We start from the raw sequence: 16,488 nt of genomic DNA on the forward strand, positions 1-16,488 counted from the left end.
ACACATATATATATATATATATATATATATATATATATATGTATAAAGTCTGATTTGTATTCCCAAATGTTCTTCAGTGTGGCTCCATCCAGTGCAGCTGGGTTCACCTATCAGGACTCATCCATACAAGAGACTGTCTCTCCCCTCCCAGCATCCATCAGTCGCAAAAAGTTCCTTAGATGGGTTTCGGATTTCTTACCCACTTTCCCGTGCCTATGGTGGATTTTTTTTTCTGATTTGAGTTGTTGAACTTTTTGAGAAATTTATTTATTTTTACTTTATGTATATGATTGTTATACCTGCATGTATGTAAGCACACCTGTGTTGTGCATTGCCTTTGCAAGCCAGAGAGGGTGTTGGATCCCGTGGAACTGGAGTTATGAATGGTTGTTAGCTACCACGTGGGTTCTGGGACTCGAATGCAGGTACTCTGCAAGAGCAGCAGGTGGTCTTAACCAATGAGTCATCTCTCCAACCCAAGTTATTGAACTTTTAAAAAAGTATTTCTCAGTCATTTTCATTTCATCTTTAGACACCTCCCTGTTCAGATCCTTGACCCATTCTTTAAATCAGGTGTTTTGCTTTTGTGATGTTTAGTTTTCTTAGTTCTTTATATAGTCTAGATTCTTATCTTCTGTCAGAAGTATAGCTGATAAAGATTTTTTTTTTGAATCTTACCTAGCTGTGACTTCTATGTGCTTCAACAATTCATGTGAAATAGTGGCATGAATAATATGGGAGTATCTAGTCACTTTCTAGTTGGATTTAAGGTCCACTTCATAAGATGGAGCTCATGCTTGACATTGATTTCAAGTTTAGGAACATGTGGCCCAACAGGACACAGACCATAATGGAGAGGCTAATATTATTAAATGACTATATTTACATTATTATATATAATAGCAATATATATATTGCTATTATATATAGTATTAAAATGACTCCTGAGAGATGGAGATGATTTAGCAGATAACAGCACTTGCTGCTCTTGCAGAGGACCTGGGTTTGGATTCCCAGCACCCACATGGCAGCTAACAGCTGTCCATAACTCCAGTTCCAGGGGATTCAGCACCCTCTTCTGAACTCCATAAACGTTGCACATCATGGATGCACTTTCATACATGCAGAGAATACACTTTTACACATAAATATAATAAATAAAATATTAAAAACAAAAAGTGAAAATAAAGTGATTCCTAATGTTTTATTGTTACACCCATACATAGATTAGTGCATCTCTCAATTCTCACCAGAGTAGCTTCCTTATGTAGCAGATGGTCTATTAACACAGAAAGCCACACGTGCAGAGAATAAGAGACTGAAGAATGCTTTTCCCTGAATTGGACACTTATATCACATTTATGCCTCTCAAGGCTCAGGAATCATTGTGGAAGAGAGGACAGAAATATTGTAAGAGCCAGAGATGGTGGATGACCAAAGGAAACAGAGTTTTCCAGACAGCTGGTCAATTACTCATATGAAATCACAGCAATAGTGACAGTGTGCACAAGCTCTACATAAGCTCAAACTAGACAAAACTCCCCCATAGATACAGGGAAGTAGTTGAGAAACGCATCCTTGCCTGAGGAACTATTTGCAATGGATGGCTACTAAGAGGGGGAGAGTCAGTCTCTTGGTAGGGTGTGACTCTTGATAGGTTACCCAGGCTCCAGTGGATGCACCTATATCAAAGACCATTTAGGAGCTCACATTTGACTCTATAGACCTTAATTTATATATAATAGAGAAAATTAAATTGGGTGGGGTGTAGTAAGTCGGGTGCAGATAGGGGAGGGTACCAAAATTAATCAAAGTACATTGTTTTAAATTTGCAAAAATTAAATATAAAGTATCACCTTGGAGACTTTTTAAAGACAATATGCCTCCACACTGGAGAAATACATTTTAATTTCTATTATGATAATCATGTAACATAAAATTAGCTTTTGAAATAAGGCCTTGCTATGTAGCTCATGGTGAACTGGAGGCTATGTCACCCACGCTTGACTTGACCCATAATCCTTCTGTTTCAGTCTCTCAGGTGCTAGGATTACAGGTATGTGCTACCCCACCTTGTTCAAATTCAGTTTTAACCATGTTAAATTAGAAAACTAAATTCATTTATTTGTTAAAAACCACACTGTTGGCAACTTTACCCACTTTATAGTATCAGAATATATCCATCAATTTTAAAAGAAAATTTTACCTTCAGTTTCCTACTATTGCCTTCATCTCCTAGGAAGAATTAACCTACTTTCTCTCTCAATAAATTTTCCCATTTTAGACTTTGCTATAAACGGACTCATACATGTTTCCTTTAACTACGTAAAATGTTTAAGGTTTATCCATGCCATATATGTGACAGTCTTTCCTTTTTTATTTGTTTATTTTGTTTTATTTTTGAGTCATTGTCAAAATAAGTAGCCCATTCTTTTTTTTAACTGGCAAGTTTCTATTAATAGTAAGATTAACCAAGTGAAAATTTTGAAGGTAGAAGTAAATAATATTAAAATTTAAGAAGGAACATAATTGCAGGCACATCAGAGGTTAAAGTAAGAAAGTACTGTTATTAATCAATGCTAATATATTTTAAAACTTATATACAATGATGAACACCTTACAAAATGACTTACAAAATGTGACTCAAGAAGTAATAAAAAACCTAAGAGAACATGAATTCATTACATTGATCAGCAGTTACAAAATTCAACCCCGAAGAAACCAGCAGTCCCCAAAATGTTACAATTTCTGATGTATACCTATGAGTCAAGTATTTCTTATCTTATACAAGCTCTTCTAGAGAACAGCAAGAGATTGCTGGCTGTTTGTCCAAGCACATTTTCTTCTTCTTGGACAAATGCTAGACTGTATGTCCCAGCTTCCCATACCATTAGGTGAAGCCATGTGACAGAATTCTAGCCAATGGAATCTGAGGGGACTGATGTCATAAAAACCATCTTAAGCACTTTCTTCTTGACAGAGATGGAGATGATCCCCAAGGAAACTTTGGAAGCCACATGTCTTTTTTGGGGAACAAATTTTGTTTATTGATTTATCAGTGGTTTTAATTTGGATAATATGTTGTCTGTTTTTCATCACTATAAAGAAGTACTGGATATAGGGTACTTAAAAAGAGAAAGAGCTTTCTTTAGCTCATAATTGAGGCAGCTGAAAGTTCAAATAGCATAGTGTAGACTCAATGGCTGCAGAACTGCCCAAGTGTTGGATTGCCTCTTGGGATAGATAGCTACAGAGTGAGTAAACAAGTGATTAATTCTCAACTAGCAGCTATAGGAACTGGAGGAGCCCGTTTTTTTCCCTTATATCAACCCACTTAAGAGACATCAACGGAATCACACAAGACGCACCATACCCCAATTACCTATGGACCTCCCTCCCACTAGGTTCAATCTTTAAAAGATTCCACCAGTTCCCATAGAATACATTACCACATGAGCCTTTATGGGGAAGACAATTAGACCATATCTGACTCATGGTAAGTTATTTACATATTTCCTATTACAATTTCTATCAATTAAAATATAAGCTTTATGTAAACACATGTTTTCAATTCTTTGGTGCTTATAATTTGGCATATGATGAATCATATGGTAACTCTATGCTTAACCTTCAAAGGAATGAAATGGTTTACATTTGTGACTAGGCTAATCTGTATTCCCAGTCACAATGGATGTGTTATAGTTTCTTCATACCCATATCAATATTCGTTATTTTTCACTTATTTGTTATATCCATTTTCCTGAATGAAATGGTATTTCTTCATGTATAAAATTCATTCTCTTATATAAGTAAGCTAAAAGACTCGGGGTCCTTATGAGAAGAGAAAGCATGTAGAAGGAAGAGACAATTCATAACATAGGACATATACTGTAACTGGCAGGGCTGTAATTTCTATAAATGCAGGGCAACTAGCCTTTTGAAGTAACATTTCACCCTATTGCATAGGGAAAGAAGAAAACCAAATGATTCCAGGGTACTAATGAAACTGGCCAAAACTTCACCAGTTTTCTTAGCAAATGAGAAGGTTGGAAATGGTAATGGAAACTATATAATAGTTTGCAGGCAGATTGCTACCCAGAAGCTATCCAAGGACACCAGAACCAGCACATGATCAAAACTAAAGGATTGAAAGTTCTTTAGTACATGCACCTATTTGAGGTCCAAAGTATCCCCAAAATTCTGAGTGAAAGGACAAGCTAGTGACTATATTGATCTTAGGTAAATTGAGAGTGTGGAAAATGTGGTTAACAGTTCATCTAGTTCCTCAGTAAGAATCTGGTGGTATGAATGAAAGAGAATCTCTTGTGCTACAAATGATTAATGCTGAGAAGACCCTACTAGAAAAATAACAAAGGAGTACCAGCATCCAAACGAAGCCACAGTCCTTCAGAATTAGAAAAAACTTGTATATTAAAGAATCCTGGTAAATTCAGTGGATAGTATCATGCCTTGATGGGCCCCTGTCACCTCAGTCAAGTAAAGAAAAGGTAAAAGTCCTGTACTCCAAGAGCTTGGACAGACTCTATCCAGAAGTACCCACAGGATACCAGTACCAGGCACAAAATGAGGCCTAATATCCAATAAATCCTTGGCATCAAGAGTATGCAATTCCCTGTCAAAGGCATATATTAAGGCCTGTAACAGCACCTATGACACAGTTCTGAGGCATTATGGTAGCCAGGGGGTCTTCCAAAGAGGAGCAAATAAAAAATACGTATAACCTGAAGATTCCTCTTGTCTACACTCCAAAGGTTTCATAGTAGTCAACAGAGCTATTTATACCACAGCAAAGAGGCTAGATGGTACTCTGAAAGGTCATCCAAATCCCGAATTTCATGCAAACAAGAGAGCCTATCCTGGGCACCCACAACTGTAAAGGAAAGAAGCTAAACATATCTCCCAATTCCCCAGTAAGCTGAAAGACATGTGCTCTGAGGACCTCTAGGACTGTATCACGTGAATAACATGGTATTCAGAAGGTCCCTATGGGAAACATTTCACCAACCAATGGAGTGGTTGTGGCTCTAAGGATCCCAGCAATACCATGGCATGGATAGTTTAGTAACCATATGAGCCACTAGTAAATCAGCACTGTACAGGGGAGACCTAAAGTGATCTTGGTTCCACAGGAATGGATAAGACTGGAAGAACATGCATGTAAGCAAGCATAAGTACAAGGCCATAACTGTAAATTAAATGAACTACAATTCTACAGCAGAGTCTGACTTGTGGCACAAATTATTCCACAAAACCCAGAGGACATACAGTGTTAATATACTTACAGATAACCTGCCTCTTTCCAAGTACTAATCATCTATCAAATTGTACTTCATAAATATGTGTACTTATTACATAACCATTAAAAACTAAATATAAAACACACAGAAGAGTAAAGAACCTACCAAGGAATTCTGTCATGCATAAATAAGTTTCAGCACCCTTGGACTTAATGTAATCAAAAAGTGGAGCAAGAATGCTTTACAATGTATTACAATTCTGTGACAGTCCCACAGAAATTAAACAGTAATGCTAGGATCACTAAGTTCAAATTTCAAAGAAGGAAGTAATGCAGCCAACAACCAATTCTTCAAGAATGTTTGTCATGAGCATTTTTCTGAGGTTATTGTGTATAGTGTTCATTCCTCTTTAGACTGGATTTCACATTATTGATTCTCAGAATACTAAGTGATGAATTGGGTTTTCACTACAATGGTCCATTTTCTTTAAGATCTTCCATCAAAATTGAGACAATTTTTTCCTTAATTTTTAAAAATTTTGCATCCGTTCAAAAGACGAGGGGCAGGCAGGATTTCTCAGTCTATACTCCACTGACATGTTGGGCTGAATAATTACATGTTGGATTGGATTAGGAGAGTGCCCTGTGGTTTCTACTTACTAGATGATCATAGCAGTTCTCCCTAATGTGACAACCAAAAGTGTCTCCAGGTATGACTAAATATCCCCTGGTGGCCAAAATCACCCCAAGTGAGAACCATTCAAATGAAGATATAGTTTTAGCTCAAATTCTTACCTTATTACTACTTAGACAAATCTTAGTAATACTAAAAATTATACTGTTTACCATGACTAGTTACAAATCAAAGCTCAAATAACTTAAAAATGCATCTTATGGCCTTGGCAAAGCAAAAACAAATGAATGTCAAAAGCATCAGATCAAGAGAAAGAAGCAAAATCAGAGCAGAAATTAATTAAATGAAAATAGCAAAAAATACAATGAAATAAAATTGCTTGTTGAAAAGATAAACAATATGAGTAAATCTCTATCAATTCAACAAAAGAAAGAGAAAAAGTCCAAAATTAATAAAATTAGAGGTAAAAGGGAGATATTGACCAGGTGACACATCTACAGTTGAACCTCTACAATCAAGGCTCATGGAACATAGCAGAACAAGGAGTAGAGAGAAAACTACTGCATCCCTCGACTCTCACCAGTAAAGCTTCCTTATACAACAGAGTGTGATGCACACAGAGGGCCAGACCTGTCCAAGTTTTAAAGAACAAAAACCTGCAAAGTGTGTGTCCTTATATAGGACTCATATATGGAACTCACCCACCCACGGCTGAGGGACCATTGTGGAAGAGGGGGTGGAAAGAGTGTAAGAGCCAGTATTCGTTCATGAACACAGGGAAACAAATGTTTTCAGGCCACTGGAAGATAGTACATGTGAACTTGTGACAATGGTTCAACCAAGCACAACACTCATGCCAATGCAATTAAACAAGGGCCCAGATAGGAGCAGAGAAATGGGTGGTGGGCCAGCTCTAGACTGAGAACTATTGGAGACTGATTGCTATTGGGTGAGGGAGAGTATGTCTTACATATGATCTCTAGATGGGCTGACTAGACTCCAGAGGATGAATTTACATTGAAGGACATCTGGGTACAAAAGCTTGACTGGATAGGACTTAACATGTATGGCGGAATACATGAGGTCCAGTTGGGGGATAGAGTGGGTATGGATGCTGAAAGAAGTCTAAATTTGATTAAGAACTATTGTATGAAATTTAAAAAGCTCAATAAAAATTTAAAATATAGAGATATTGAAACAGATACCAATGGAATTTAGAAAATCACAAGGGATGACTTTAAAAGCCAATATCCTACTAAAGTGGAAAATGTAAAAGAATTGGATGAATTGCTAGATGCAGAAAGCATGCCAAAATAAAACTATGACACAATAAATAATTTAAACTGATCTAAAATAAGCAGCAAGATTGAATCACTAATAACAGTTATAAACTTTTTTTAAAAGCTCAGGACCAGGTAAATTCACTGAAGAATTCAACCAGAACTTCAAAGAGGAAGTTAAACCAATACTACTCAAGTTATTTCATAAAATAAGAAAGAGAAGAAGGCTTCCAAACACTTTATAAAGCAGATAATCACACTGCTACTAAAAACAGATAAAGACAGAGCAATAAAAAAAATTACCCGCTGGTCTCCCTGATCAACAGAGATACATGTGGCTAACTTTAAATTGATATGATTAAATTTTTAAAGTTTGAGCTTTAATTCTTTAATCTGACTAGCCACATTTCCAGTGCTCAATAAACACATCCAAGTGGTTCCTGTTCTGCATAATATAAATCATGACCACTTTTATAGATAGCTCTATTAGGAGCAAATAAGCAGATACTTGGAAATTCAAAGAAGTATGTGACTATTGGTTCCATGTGGCAATATGAGTGGAATATGATTTTGAGAGAAGAAATATCCAGTGTGGAAATACTAGAAGATAGCTTTTAGAAAAATATTTATTTTTATGTGTATGTGTATATTGCCTGCATGCATGTAAGTGCACTCATGTCATGCAATGCCTGGGGAGGTCAGAAGAAGGCATCAGATCCCCTGGAGTTACAGAAGGTTGTTAGCCACCATGTGGATGCTGGGAATTGAACCTGGGTCCTCTACAAGAGCAGTCAGTACTCTTAACCACTGAACCATCTCTCTAGCCCCTAGAAGGCAGTTTTATGCATTGAAAATAATTGGAGCTCTTATTGAAATCTACCTCTGATATTCATAAATCTTACAATTCTGGGGAAGTACTTAAACTTTCCCAGCCTTGATTTATTAAATGTAAAAATGTGTCTCACAAAATAGGTATGGAATATATGTGTGAAATGTTTATATTATCAGTAAGTTTACCAGCCCTGTAGCACTCATTATTCTTCTTACTGTTGGAGTCAGTCTGTTCTTATAGTCTCATTAATGTCCTTGATTTGCAAGTCCAGAGTTATGAATCACCAAAGCAATTTTTGTCCTGCATATCTTTAATTTGGAGTCATTTGCTAAACTTCCCATCATAGTGGCAAGATCCTGGAACTGACAGTAGAGGACCTTGAATGCCCAGCCTGAAAGGTCATTTTCCACTAGATAAGCAATAAATGATAAAGAATACTTTTGAGCATGTCAGTGTAATGATTGAGAATTTGGGTGAAAAGATTAACAGGAGCTTTTGGTATAAATTAATTTTGAGGAATGCAGCTCAGTAAGAGGTTGGAGACCAAAATAAAGAGGCTGACAAACATATTAATGAAGAGCCTTACTTGACAATTTTTTAAATTGTGTAATTTATTACATGGGGTATGAGAAAGGACTGAGAAACTCTAAGTATATAGCCATAATCAGGCCATTTGATTGCAATGGAAGAAAAGAGTTAAAGGAATTGATATTGGAGATAGAAAAATTATTTGAAGACTTGTAGTTTGTCTCTGAAATTTTACCCAAGTGCTCTTGTGCTTGAACACTTGATCTCCAGCTGATGATGACACTGTCTAACATTTCAGACTGTGGCTTGACCAGCAGAAGTGAATCACTGAGCTCCTATTCTTTTTTTTTTTTTTTTTTTTTTTTTTTTTAGTCTCCAGGGTCTCCCTGTAGCCCCAGCTAGCCTGGAACCTGCTATGTAGACCAGGTTGGCCTTGAACCCATAGCGATCCGCCTGCATCTGCCTCCCAAGTGCTGGAACTAAAGGTGTGCACCACCATGCCCAGCAGAAGTGAGTCACTGAGGAGATACACTTTAACAGTAGTATTAATATCTGCCTCTGGTTCTTCTCAACCTTTCTCTACTTCCTGATTTGCTAAAATGTGAGCAAGCTATGCTGCAAGCATCTCCTACTATAGGTGGAGCCACCCCAGCCACCAGAACTTTACCACGATTGACTGATATCTCTTCAAACTGCTTCTTCAAGAACTTGAGAGAAAGGATCACAACTGTTTTGTGGTGTTTTTTTTTTGTTGTTGTTGTTTTTTCATTTTTGTGGTGCTGGGGATTGAACCCAGAGCCTTGTGTGTGATACACAAGCTCTTTGTCTACCAATTGAGTTAGAACCTATCCTGGGTTCACAATATTTGATTACTGAGTTTCATAAGAATAAGATCATTGACAGTATTTGAAAGAAGTGAAGCCACAGATGACACCACAAACATAAAGCTTCTCTACCTCTCTCACTTGATATGGTCAAGATAAGCATTTCTATTCCTGTGCGTTTCCCCTAACAGCTCTTCAAGAGGCTCAGAAAGGGGATAATATCAGGAGAAGGCTCAATAAATAAAAAAATGATCAAAATAGCCGTTATGAAAAAGATGGTGGGAATTACAAGACATAAAATTTTAAGTAAAATCATGTAACACATGAGAGCTGGCTCCAGTCAGTGCTCATAATTTCTCTCTGGAAATGTTTAACCACCTTTTATTCCAAGAATGAGTATCAAATTACTCATCTATTGTTGTTTAACAATGGTAATATTTCAGATTGAAAGAACACATATGCAATATCTCTTTGTTTCGTGGGTTAAGATTCCAGGCATTGGCCTCCTGGGCTTATTCCGCTGTCTCCAAAGGCTATAATAAAATATCATTAGGCTCTTTATCTAAGGGCTGAGTTGGGTAAAGCTCACTACCTTCAAGCTCAGTCAGTTGTGGGCAAAATTCATTACTTTATAGCTCTAAGACACAGACCCTCAGGTCCTACAGCTAGCTCACAATTATTTTCCCAATGTAAAATTATCTATAGTTTACATAGCAGGTTACAGCATGAATGCTTAATTACTTAGAATGAGAGAAAGAGTGGGAGAAGGAATAGAACTGAAGAGTTAAAATGGGGGGGTTTGCTGGAGAGATAGCTCAGTTGTTAAGAGCACTGGCTGTTCTTGCATACGACATGGGTTCTATTTCCAGCACCTGCATGAGTTATCACATGAGTTATCATTAGTAACTCCAGTTCCAGGGGAATCCAATGCCCTCTTCTAGCCTCCACAGGCATTGCATGACATGAGTGTGCTTACATGTAGGCAATACACTCATACATATAAAATGAAAATGATTAAATATTTTAAAAACCAGTAAAAATAGAGAGGGGAGGAGGCAGAGACAGAAAAGCTACTAATAAGATGGGGTCTTATATAAAATGATATAATCATCAGATTCACATTCCCCTCACCTTTGCAATAATTTGTTAGAAACAACTGACAGATTATACCCACACTCACGTGGAACAGATCAAATCAGGGCATGAACACCAGAAGGCAAGGATTATTGAGGGTTACCTTAGGGTCTGTCTACTACAGGAATTGACAAGGTGAGAATGGCAGGGAATGAAAGGTGCAAAAATTTAGTGCAATGCAGAGTTTATATCAGTCACAGTGTTGGCAGTGAACAGCTGGCATTCTGAGCCCTAGTGATTTAGAGTTTAATGAAACAAGCTATCTGTGTTTATAAGGCTTTGTGTAGGGTTTGGGAAAATCAAAAAGAGTAAACAGCAGACTAGCACTAGTAGCACTGGGGAACAGGTGCTACCACTACTGCAGTTCACTCAGACAAGGAGAGGAAGGAGAGGGAATGTTACTGGAGTATGCAGACGATATATACGTGTACGTATTAGGAGACCTAGAAGCACAACTAACCTGGGTAACCAGACATAAATGGGGCTGATGAAATTAATACTCCATCCTCACTTCTCTGTAGCTTCTTGTCGGTGCTTCTCATTTGGTTAGAACCAGCCAGAAGGCAGGACATTTAGATTAGTTTCCCACAGAAACAGAACAAGGTAGAAAAAGTTGAGATAGAAGTTTGTTGAGGTGAAGCTATTCCTCATTGTTAAGTAGTTTCTGCAATTTCTAATCATGCATTATAGGATGAGAAATTAAATCAGAGTGAAAAAATAAGATGGGGAAAAGACCAATAATGAGAATCAAGATGAAATTAAAGGAACAGATTTGGGAGAAGTGAAAGTAAAAAAGTCTCTAGGTTATTTAGAGTATAAAGATTTTAAAAATCAGGACTGTGATAACCAGGATTATGGGTCTGTAGAAGAACTAAAGAGAAGCAAAATCAACTTAAATCTAAATTCAAACACTCCTTATTTCAGAAAGTAAATGAAATGGAATTATCTCATGTAAAAATTGTCAAGGTAAGACTTTCACCAAGGAAATTTCTTATGTTAGGCTTTTAGTCAGAAATTTTATAAATTGATCTACTAGATTATTTTTTCTGAGATAACAAGTGACTACACCTGTCTGTGCTTCTCAGTTGTAATCAGAATTTTTCCCTAGAATTAGTTTTGTTAGTCACAGTAAGCCAAATGTTTTCACATTTGATGACAGAGGATATTCATTTAGGGGATGCTAGTGGGTTATATATTAGCAAGTTGACCTCTAAATATTTGTACATGGACGATCTGGCAGTAGGAGAAATGACAGCACATATTTAATTCCTTGAAGACATTTCCCTGCTTCCTGAGAAATTCCATTCCTTCAGTATCACCTTTAAGTTTGCTCTCTCTCCATAACTGAGCAATCCACTGAATTAGTATTGACCTGAAAGGAGTACCACTGAGAAGGAAATACAAAACTATAAATAGCCTGAAATGGACTTACAGCCAAACAAAACAAAACAAAACAAAATTAAGGGATCAGACTCAAGTTGGAATTATCTACCTCACTTCTCTTATGCTATTAAAAGGCATGATATATTTCTTTCTGCCTATCTTTGCCTTCATTTTGATCTTCTTTTTTCCTGGGCAGAATCATATGATGTTATAATACCCTATGCCACTTAAAAGAATGGAAATAAATACAGCAAATCTGATTGTTAGGTAGGCTTTTTGGTAATCTGAAAATAAATCACTAATATTTTAAGGATTACTTATTGGATCAGCTTTAAAATAAATGACTGCGTTAAATTTAGGACAATGTCAGTGTTGGAATTTGGACAACAGCATTTTGATATCAAACTACTGGTCTGTAGGAGTTTTTTAAATAGTAAAGGAAATTTTTAACATTTTAGCTGTCAACTTGATAGTTTCAAAGTTTATTTCTAGCCTCTCTAAAACACTTGGCTATTCATCACATTCTCTGAATTATTAATGTCAGACCCATTTTCATGAATCTAGTTGTGTTTCCTGCACACTGCAGAGAGGCTCCTAGCCTTGCTTGTGTTCCCGCACCAAAAAAAAAAAAAAAAGAAATCTACTGTTCTTCCTGCTTTCCCCCACAAAAATCAGTACTCTGTGGAGATACCCATCTGTAAGCTAATTCTCAAGTTTTTAATGGCAAGACTCAGAGCAATTGGCATGTGTTGTAAAACACACAGTTTAAGACCCTCTCTCTCCTCATTTGTAAGAGCTATGTGACATAGCACTGTGTTCTCTCTAGGGGGTTTCTGCCAAATCTTTACTTCAGTTGCATCAAGTTGCTTGTGGAGAATTTTGAGAGGGTAGATTAACTTCAAAATACAAAGAAGAATGTGCAGCATGATTTTTTGGGAAACCGTAACAGGTTTTCCACTGATTTTCCAGCCTCCCCACATTATTCAGACACCCCCACCCCCATTCTTGTGTGGAAAAGGAGATGTGATGCTTTTCTTCTCAACACTTTCTAAAGTCAAGTACCCATGGGAAGAGTCACAAGGAAAGAAGTCCATATCTCTAAAATAATAGGATTGAAGAAAGGGGCAACATTTTCAAACAATCTAGTACAAGTTTTGCAACAATTTGTTAATAGGCAAATATTGCCCATGGCCTACAATGTATCCTGAAATGTTTCTACTCTTAACAATGTCTCAAAGGTACAACTAATACCAGTGAAATGCTAACATAAAATAGAGTAGAATATGAAGGGTTTTGATTTTTCATGACTGTATTTCTGACTGATATAAAAAATTTTGTGTATTAGTAAGGCACCAAGCAGTGGTTTGATGCGCATATATATTGCTTGTTTAAATCAGTTGAAACATATTTGCCACTTCAAATATTTATCATTTGTGAATAAAAATTGTGAAATGTTTTCTTCCGGTTTCTTGAAATGTACAGTGCATTGTTTTCTCTATAATCACCATGCACTGAAATAGCACACCAGAAATTATTGATCTGAAATAACCGTTCCTTCGTGCCCATTGATTAGCTTTTCCTTATCACTCCACCCAGCCTCCAGTGACCATTTTGCTCTCGATTTGTATGACATTAACTGTTCTCAATTCTATATATGCGTGAGATCAAGTTATATTTGTCTTAGTGTGACTGGTTTATTTTACTTATAATAATAAATTCCACTTCCATGAATGTTTTGGAAAATGATAGGATTTCATTCTAGTTTATGGTTAAATAACATACCACATTTTCTTTTTCTACTTATAAGTTGGTGGACACAGGGTTTTCTCATTGCTTGGATGTTAAGAATAGTGTTGCACTGAACGCAGGGGTGCAGATATATTTTCAGCATACTGATTTCATTTCCTTGTATATATACACCCATAATGGGATTGATGAATCATCTGATAGTTTATCTTTTAATATTTTGAGGAGCCTCTATATGGTTTCTATAATGACAGAACTAATTTACATTCTACTAAGAAAGTACAAAGGATTTTTCTTCCATACATATTAATAGCCATTCAAACTGGGGTGAGGTAATTTCTCATTGTGAATTTTATTTGTATTTTCCTAATGATTAGTGATTTTGAGTATTGTTCATATGCCACTTTTTTTCTCATTTTAAATCTTGCTACTGTTATTGAGCTTTGGAAGTCCTTTTATAATCTAGAAATTAACCCCTTGTCAGATCTATATGTCACAAATATTTTCTCCCATTCTTCAGATGGTCTGTGTACTCTATTGATTTCCTTCTTTATGTATGCTTTCCAGTTTGAAGTGATAAATGTAATTGATTTTATTTCCTGTTATTTCTTGATGTACTCTTATTTAGTTTTTTTAAGAGGATAGTTCTTGCCTCATGGTATGTGTTTGAGGAATTTCTTCATCTTCTTTATTGTAGAATAAAAAGAGGGAACTCAGTAGTAGTTATTTAAATGTTGGGTAGAGTTAATCAGTGAAGCCATCATGTCCTGGATTTTTGCTTGTTGAATCTCCTTGTTTGTGATGGATCAGTTCAGGGCTTCTGACTCTTTCTACTTTAGTCTTGGTAAAGTACATGTATCTAGGAACTTGAAAAGTTTTTCTAGGCTGTCAAATTGTTGCCATGTGGCTATTCATAGTAATTCCTAACGATATGTTTTTGTATTCTTGACTTTTACAGTATTTCCCCTTCCATCTGTGATCCCATTTGAAATTTTCTTTTTCTTAGTGTAGCTAAGGGTTTACCCATTTTGTTTACACAGAACAAGTTCTCTATTGCATTAATTAACTCTTACATTTCCACTCTGAGATTTATTATGTCTATCCCTCTAGTGGTTTTTATTTGGTTTGGTCTGGCTTTTCTAGTTCTTTGAGATAAAAGAATGTTGTGCATCTGAGATCTTCCTACCTTGCTGATGTCAATAGTGACTGCCATGAAAACCCTTTGTAATCCCTGTTTTACTGCCTCTCTTTTTCTGAGTTGGCCCCTTCACCATTATAATGAGTTTCCTTGTCACTTTTTACTCCCTTAAGTGCATCTTCTTTAACATCAATATAAATACTTCTGATTTCTGTTAACTTCAATTTGAATAAGGGTTATAGTTCAGCCCTTCATTTTCAGTCTGTTTCCCCTTAGGGGTCAAGTGAGTTTCTTGCAAGCAATATATAGTTGGGTCCTTTTCTTTAGCCCCTTCATTTACTCCATTTTCAAATTGAAGAATGTAATCAAATTACATTCAAGGTAATTATCAACAGTTTTGTTGTAGGTTTAAGGAAAAGAATTAAAGAAAGCAATAAAAAGAAACTAATGATTTTCTTTTATTTTATACTATGATATATCAAGTTGCTATAGTTTAGAGATGGCTTGCTATAATAAAAATGTGTTTTCTTTAAGTCTTGTGGTAACCAAAAAGCAAAAAAATTCTTAAATAGATGAGCTGAAAATAACAGGAAAGTGATCTAAAAACTTGTTAGAGTCATAAGTATAAAATGGAAACAAATTATTGCACAAAAGAACAAGGGAAATACAGTTGCTTTTTATTTCCTGTATTTTGAATTTTTGATATGCTATTTTGTACTTTTATGCATTCCCATTTCAAATATATGAATATGGTGATTAACTTTCTTTTTTATCATTCATACTGCATGTAAGAATTATTTGCATACCATACTTAAGCTATTACAACAGTCTGAATTTACTTGTTATACTCATCATTAAATTTTATGCCTTCCAATGTTTTCTTTTTCCCTTACACAGCAATATTTATTTCTTTCAGCTTAAAGAACTTCCTATAATATTTCTTGTAGAATATGTCTGCTAGAGATATATTTTCTTCAGTTTTTGTTTGTCTAGGAAAGCCTTATTCATTCTGCATTTCTAAAAGTTAGCTAGATGTAACAATTTTTTAGTGTTTGAGGATTTCATACATGAATATAATGCATTAGAATCAAATCTACCCCCATTGAAAAATTAGAGGGAGTGGAATTTTGAAGAAATTGATACAATATTCTTGGCTGATTTTTTTATCTTATGCCTTTCTCTCCGGACCTGCAAGTCAGCTGTTATGCAAATTAAGGTGCCCCTCTTTGTAATTTGTATCATTTCTTTTGTAGCATTGAGAATCTCACTTATATTTACCTGTTACAAATTAACTATAAGGGGGTTGGAGCGGTTGCTCAGTGGTTAAGAACAGTGTCTCCTCTTGCAGAGGACCCGAGTTTGATTTCCAGCACCCACATGGCAGCTAACAACCATCCATAACTCCAATTCCAGGGGAATCCAATGCCCTCTTCTGACCTCCACAGGCACTGCACGACATAGGTGCACTTACATACAAGCAGGCAAAACACAGATACACATAAAATAAAAATAATAATTTTTTTTCTTTTAAAAAAAATTTTTTTTAAAAACCACATGATTAGAAGAAGCATTTCATTACAGCTTTAACATATTCGGTAACACACTCCAGAGCAAGAGTATATCTCTTTCTCAGGTGGCTGTAGGTTTCTAGGTTCACAGTTGAATTAATACAGTTATACAATATTGAACTCAGTATAAGCCCTGTGAGACATAAAATTGAATGAGTTTTTAA

Source organism: Nannospalax galili, unplaced genomic scaffold (genome assembly GCF_000622305.1).
Source record: "Nannospalax galili isolate Female #2095 unplaced genomic scaffold, S.galili_v1.0 scaffold1053, whole genome shotgun sequence".
NCBI classification, from domain to species: domain Eukaryota; kingdom Metazoa; phylum Chordata; class Mammalia; order Rodentia; family Spalacidae; genus Nannospalax; species Nannospalax galili.